The sequence below is a fragment of the Furipterus horrens genome, unplaced genomic scaffold (genome assembly GCF_987537825.1).
Source record: "Furipterus horrens unplaced genomic scaffold, mFurHor1.1.pri manual_scaffold_2, whole genome shotgun sequence".
Classification (NCBI taxonomy): domain Eukaryota; kingdom Metazoa; phylum Chordata; class Mammalia; order Chiroptera; family Furipteridae; genus Furipterus; species Furipterus horrens.
This window is the reverse complement of record NW_028327172.1, coordinates 58,374,247-58,381,120: the sequence shown is the minus strand read 5'-3', so window position 1 is coordinate 58,381,120 and position 6,874 is coordinate 58,374,247. Positions and strand designations below refer to the sequence as shown.

Here is a 6,874-nt window from a genome sequence, read left to right as displayed (position 1 = left end):
CTAATGCCTGGTTCTATGTTATCCATTAATTCACTCTAACAGATTGATCAAATCTTTTACTCACCTATGTCTCAGTTTCTACATTAGAAAACAGGCTACTGTAAGTCTGAATCATATCATTGAGCCCCCAGGACCTTCTTCTTTCTTTATATTTCTATGTGATTCTATTGAAACCTGGAACCCTGACCAAAGGAATGTTCTAAAACAAGAAGAGATCAGAGTACAGCATAGAACAAGGCAAGTGTTCCCATCAGGATTAGTTATTTTTTTGTTTGTCCTGGTTTGTTTGTTTTTTGATGAACAAGGCACAGTACTTGGATATCTGAACCTGAGGTGGGCAGGCCAGGGTGTGGGCAGTAGCAGCTGCAACCACCTCCAGCCAGCATTGCCTAGTGCACCACCCTCACCCTGAGCCTGGCTCCCTGCTTGAACCCAGCAGCTGCCTAGGCTTCATGTGCCCTCACCCCTCTAGCCAGGATCCCATGGGTATGACCATGTAGTCTCTTCCTGGGCAGGGATTTGCTTACAAGTCTTCTTCATGGAAAGGCTGGTCACCCAGTAGGAGGTTCTAGGAAAGCAGCCAGGTCACTCTTCCTCCCTGATGATGTGTCCAAGCAAGGGAGGCCCCAGGGACCAAGAAGGTGAGGACACTGAGCTGCCTGAGCAGCAGAACCACTCACTGTAGACACCCTCCTTGCCCAGCACCATGGCATGTGAACCAGTCACTGCAGGGATTTAATGCTGATGTTTACTGCCCCATGTTAGTTCTAATTCTAGAACTTTGCCTCCTGCCTCATGACCAGGCCAGCAGCACCAGTACCATAAAACCCCAGTACTCTTCCCATTTGAGTCTAATCACTCTCTGAGTGGACCAACAGCCTTCATGTTTTTCTCTGTCCACCATGTGGTAGGCAGAAGCCATGATTCTTATCCAGGTGCTAGGCCGTTAGGTCTCCAGCAAGGTCCTCTGGCCACGTACTGTCTCTTGACCAAGAGGTCAGCATTCAGGTCATCAGGACTAATGGTATCTGGTGGGGCAAAGCAACCCAGGTCAAAAAAATGAAAGCAGTAGCAGAAATGGGGAGGAGTACTCCCATCTCTTACCCAGGATAAAGCCTATAAAACCGGCCTAGTATCAAGGAAAGGCCTTTTCTTAGTGTGGACTTGTGTACCTTTCTAACATCATGTGAGTGCTCCAATAGGACTCTGCTACTTGATGGCTGGGTAGAACTCAAAAGGGGCCTGCAGAGGCGGGAGCAGCATCTTCTTCTGTTCAGTGATCTGCTTGTTGTGGCCAAAATCAAATATAACAATCACTTTAAGATGAAAAGTAAAATAAAGTGACATATGGACAGCAAAGCTGTGTGGATGAAGTGGGAGAAGGCAATACCAAGGCCATGAGATTGTTAGTCCTGGGCTGGCCCACAGTGAACCCTGTGGCCATGTTCAGTTCCCCAGAACAGAAGGACAAATGGCTCCCTCTCCGTCAGAAACACATCAGACAAAGACAGTCCTCTCAAAATTTTCACCAAGGCCATTGGGAATAGTGCCTATACTAAAATCACAGCAATAAGGAATTCAGATACAGTGAACGGGTTACACCTGTCACTATCAGCGCCAGGGCTAACTGGCTCTGAGAGAGGTTACCACTGATGGATCAGTTCTGGCAAGGAGGAAGAACGATGCCCACTTAGCGGACATGACTATCCCTGCGGAATTAAAATGAGCCACCTTGGAGATGCTGCACTCCTGACACAGGGACCAGAGACTCCGCCAGCCCTACCCGCCTCCGAGGGCCATTCCTCGTGGAGCAGCTGCGCAGCACAGGCAGGGCAGGTTCTCCCTGAAGTCCCACCACCTGGCTGCAGCCCAGCAACTAAGCAACTCAGGTCAGAAGACATTTAAAAGGAGAAGATCTGTCATAACGTGGGCCTTTTAATCCACCCATGTCACAACGTCTCCTATGCCAGGGCAGCTCTTTGGAGTGTCTCTGCCAAATATCTGTGAGAACGACGATCTGCCCAAACCTGTCTCAGATACATAATTCCTTCTTAATCAGAAAGGACCCCTCACAAAAGGCATCTTCAGCCAATGTGAAATCTTACAGAGAGCTGAAAGAGAGACCTAATTCTGAAGCTGAAATATACCTAGACTGTCAATCTGTTTTTGTAATAGCATCCGTTTTAAGGATTTTCTACAAAATATTCCCAGAAGTATCTTGTCATCAGATCTCTGTTATCCCTGGTTCTGCATAATGGATCAAGAAATAGAAAGTAAATACTATTAAAAATCTGTTAGACCAGGTCCAAGAGCCAATGCTGTTCTCCGTAGGTACCTTTTTGGAGTAGTACACAACATCAAGCAACATTCCTCACCCAATCAGATGACTGCATGTAATTTAGCAGTGGGTATTGCTCCAAGCATTCTTTGGCCTCCTACTTCCCCCAGCTCAGAACTAGAAAATGAATTTCTAAAAAATGTTATTCTACTTATTCAATTTCTGATTGAAAATTGCTGTAGAATATTTGGGAATGAAATCACTCCCCTCTTTGGAGAGCTTTTAGTGAGATGTGATACTAGAGAGAATGCCTCCAACATCTCTTGCTTAAAAATGACTGACTTCTCATGACAGCTTGGAAAATGAGCTGAATGAGGATGTTGATGTTCCATGTAGTGACTTGCTAGGTAAAGAACCTTGGTCAGGGGAGCAGAAGCATGGACTCTGTCTTAATCCTTAGTGATGGTGACCTCGACCAGCCTGAGGTAGAAGGTCATTTAACCCCGAGTGGCTTTGACTTAGACCATTCTAAACATGAAGATATTCAAAAGCAATGGCCTCTTGAATCTAAGCTGGTGACCATTACAGTGCTGTTCAGAAAGGCCCCACTGCAGGACCATGCCGGGGCTCCATCTGGCATGACCACACCCAGCTGTCTGTCCACAGCTGCAGCAGATGCTCCAAAAAACCCGAGGGGAAAATGGCTCTGCTTAGAGTCCCGCACCAACTATCTAGACTCAAAGCTTTCCTCTCTCAGGCAGTTTTACCAGAAAAAGCTGTGCAAGTCCAGCTGTGATGCAGTTTTCTCACACAAGATGAGGACTGTATGAAGCAGAATCAGCCCCTACAGGAAGAGGGTAAGTCGTATTTTAAACAGAGTTTAGTTATAGGCACTGATATAAAGAAAAATGCCACTAGTAAAAATGCTAAGGAGAAAAGTTTGTTAATGAAGGAAATTGTGTGAAGCTTCTCACTAAATCAAAGCCAGTGGCCATTTCTGTGGCATCTTACAGTCACGTGTCCTCACATGCTCATCCCAGGCAGAGCCTTTTGATTCAGATGCATCTGCACACCCCCTGCGACACATAGAAGAGGCCCTCCAAAGTTCAAAGAGACAGTGGCACTGCTCACAGCCCAACATGGATGACTGCCCTGCGAACTGAGATGTCTCAGGAAGACATTTTCAAAGAAACAAAATAAAACTAGACAGCAGCATAGTGATTACCAGGGGGAAAGGAAGTTGGGGGATGTAGAAAATAAAGGGGGGTTAAATGGTGAAAGAAGAGACTTGACTTTGGGTGATGAAAACACAATATAATATACAGATGATGTGTTACAGTATTGCACACTTGCTATGAAACTGGTCACTTGAGTGGAGAGGGGGATTATCTCCAGCAGCAAAAGTCTTTGCAAATGGAGAGACAAAGCTTACTAATAAGAGTTTGGTTGTGGGGGTCGAAGTGGGCAAGAGTAGGGGCCACAGACCAAAACACTAAGAATGTTTTACCCTCAAGAGTAAACATTTGCTTGTCCTCGCCATCTGGCTCATCAGTGAGCTCCCAAGACAGTGTTTTTTCTGAACATTCCTTGTTTACACCCACTGAAACTTCCTCTCCAATAGATTGCACTTTTCAGGCTCAACGAATGCAAGGAAGAACTTTCTTCTGACTTTTGCAATTGGCAGTCTCATTTCTGGAAGGTCTGGTACCTTTTCTGGGTAGGCCAGCAGCTGCCTGGCTTATACCAAAAACAAAAACAAAAAACACCACCATAAACTGTCATTTACAATGCATTCTGCAACTTTTCACCAGAGTATGAGGTTAAGAAATGGAACGGCCAATTTGAAAAACTGATCCCTCAAAAAGAAAGCAAGGGTATCCAGATCAAGGGGAAAAGTAGTTTTTCTAAAAGGACCCATAAATCTACCTGCCCATGCTTCTGGTGTTTCAGAAGCCTACTTACTGCAGGAGAAACAGAAAGAGATGTCCCTAAGGGCAGCGGAAGGTGTTGGAGCTGTGCAGACAGCCTACTTAGAGGCAATAAAAGGACCTGGAGCTGCACAGACAGCCCAACGGGCAAAAAAAAAAGGGCTTGGAGCTGTGAGACAGCCTAGTTAAGGCAATAGAAGGACTTGGAGCTGCACAGACAGTGCATTAATTTAAAAAAGAAAAAAGAAAAAGGACACGGAGCTGTGCAGACAGCCCAGTTTGAGGCAACAGAAGGACCCAGAGCTGCACAGACAGCCCAGTTAGAGGCAAAGGAGGGAACTGGACCCGTGCAAACAACCTAGTTAGCAACAAAAGAAAGACTTGGGGTTGTGCAGAGAGCCCCATGTGAGGCAACGGAAGGACCTGGAGCTGCGCAGACAGCTCAGTTAGAGGCAAAAGAAGGACCTGGAGTGGTACAGACAGCCCAGCAGTATAGCTCCAATTCCAACCAAGACCCTAGTGGAAGACAACCTAGTGGAAGACAGACTCAAGATTTTTGTGAAATTACATGAGGAAGGAGAGAATAATGGGCAGAGCTCTCCTGGTACTCTGCCTTGTTTGTGAGATACTCACCCAGTTCTCTGATTGTGTGTGATGTGTCAGGGCCTATAGTAGTTGGAGATGTGGAGGACAAACATCCAACCAAAGACATTTAACCACAAGAATCTGATATCTACAAGAACAGAAACTGGGCTAATGATATTAAGACAATAATTACTATGACTTATTTGTATAAAATTACCTGGGCTAGTGAGCATAAACGTTGCTAATACTTAGGGCAACAAAATGTCTCTCTTTATCAAGACCATTTGGCAAAAACATTTGGGCTAAAAAATGCATCACCTAAGTGGGAGGCTTTTCCTTATTAGGGCGTAAGATTGGTCCTAGCATGTGACTTCAGAGATACTAGTAGAGAGTTAGAGAAAGCATCTTCTCCACATGTCTTATACAAGATTAGTCTTCTGAGACGGCCAGAGTATCATAAGTGAAGAACTGGGACTGTGGGAAGACAGCAAGGGTGCAGAGAAACTATCCTCATTCCATGAAATGTTCTTAATAAATAGGCAAGGAAAATGCCACTAATCAAAACATTAGTTAGAAAAGCATGCTTGGTAATGAAGAAATCATTTGAAACATTTCCCTGAATCCATGTCAGTGGTCATGTTTCTGATTTCTTGTAGTCACATGCCCTCATGGGATCATGCCAGTAAGCAACCCATTGATATAGCTAGACTGGAATAAAGTGATTCAAAAACCATGAATATCATACTTTCTTTTTTACTGTTGCTTGATTCTTTTTTTTTTTTTTTTTTTTTTTCTATTAGTGTTGCATTGCTCTGCAAAGGCTCCAGAAAACAGAGCTGTGAAGGGAAAGAAGGAAATGGTTGCTCATGTCAATCTCCTTTCCAAAGGTACCTGTGCTGGGAACATTCTCCAGAAATGCAACTTTTCCATTAGAAGGTACAGAAAATTATTTGCTCTAACAGCAGTGAAGACCACAACCCCACTGTCAGGAATGTCGCTGATTAGATGTGGGCAGTATACACATACACTGATGTGAATTTCTCCCTAAATATTACAAAAATATGAAGATTCCCATTTAAAAAGATTGGTAATCTACCAAAATAATTGGATTCAAGAAATTACCTCACATTGTGATTTTCTACTTTTCACACATGACATTGAATTGAAAAGACCCAATGTGTCCTGAAACCACTGGTATATTTTGTTTGTTGAAAAGAAATGCTAAGAATATTATGTATCTTAATCCAAATTATGGTACAGTAGTCCCTCTCTACGTCGCGGTTCACTTATCGTGGCCTCACTGTATCGCGGGGTTTTTAAAAATATTATATTTAATTATTTATTGAGGATTTTTCACTATATTGTGGCATTTTGTGGTACTGTATACATATTTATATGCATAGTATTTATGATTTTAATGATTTTTGCCTAAAATTTTTTAAAAATATATTAAAAAAATAATAAATGATTCTAACATTAAAAGAATATTAAATCAAAATAAAATACTGCATTCTGTTTACAGTAAGTTTTTCTTTTTTTTTTTTTGCGGACGAACACATACATTACACTGAAAACGAGATGTACGCTTGAGCTCGTTTGCCTACGTGAGATTGTACACGGCACACGATTGGCTGATTGATGGAAGGTGACCAAACAGAGCCTTGTCTGGTGTATCCTGGGTGCTGACTGGCTCAGTAACCGTATCATCAGTCTGTCTGCTATCCCGCACTGTGCGCATACATTCGGCATCTTGTCTTCTCCACTTCACTCCTACCTCCGATTGCTGTGCATAGTTTTGCTCTCCAGTCTTGTGTTTTGTGAAATTTTCCTTAAAGACTGAATTTATTGCAAGCCCTACGATGCCACCCAAATGTTCTGCCTCTTCTAAGGATTCTGGCAGTGAACCCAAGTGCCAGAGGAGGATACCTGCCATAAAAGAGAAGGTGGAACTTCTTGACATGTTGAAGGAAGGGAGAAGCAGTGCACCTGTTGGCTGCCATTATGGGATCAATGAGTCTATGGTTCACTATATAAAGAAGGACGAGAAGAATATCGGGTCTACGGCACCAGTGACTTTCAACAA

At 43.5% G+C, this 6,874-nt stretch overlaps 1 pseudogene; it reads left to right on the top strand.

The window, feature by feature from the left end:
- Positions 1 to 538: 538 nt before the first annotated feature.
- On the top strand, positions 539 to 4,922 carry LOC150018632 (rho GTPase-activating protein 20-like; annotated as a pseudogene).
- Positions 4,923 to 6,874: the final 1,952 nt, after the last annotated feature.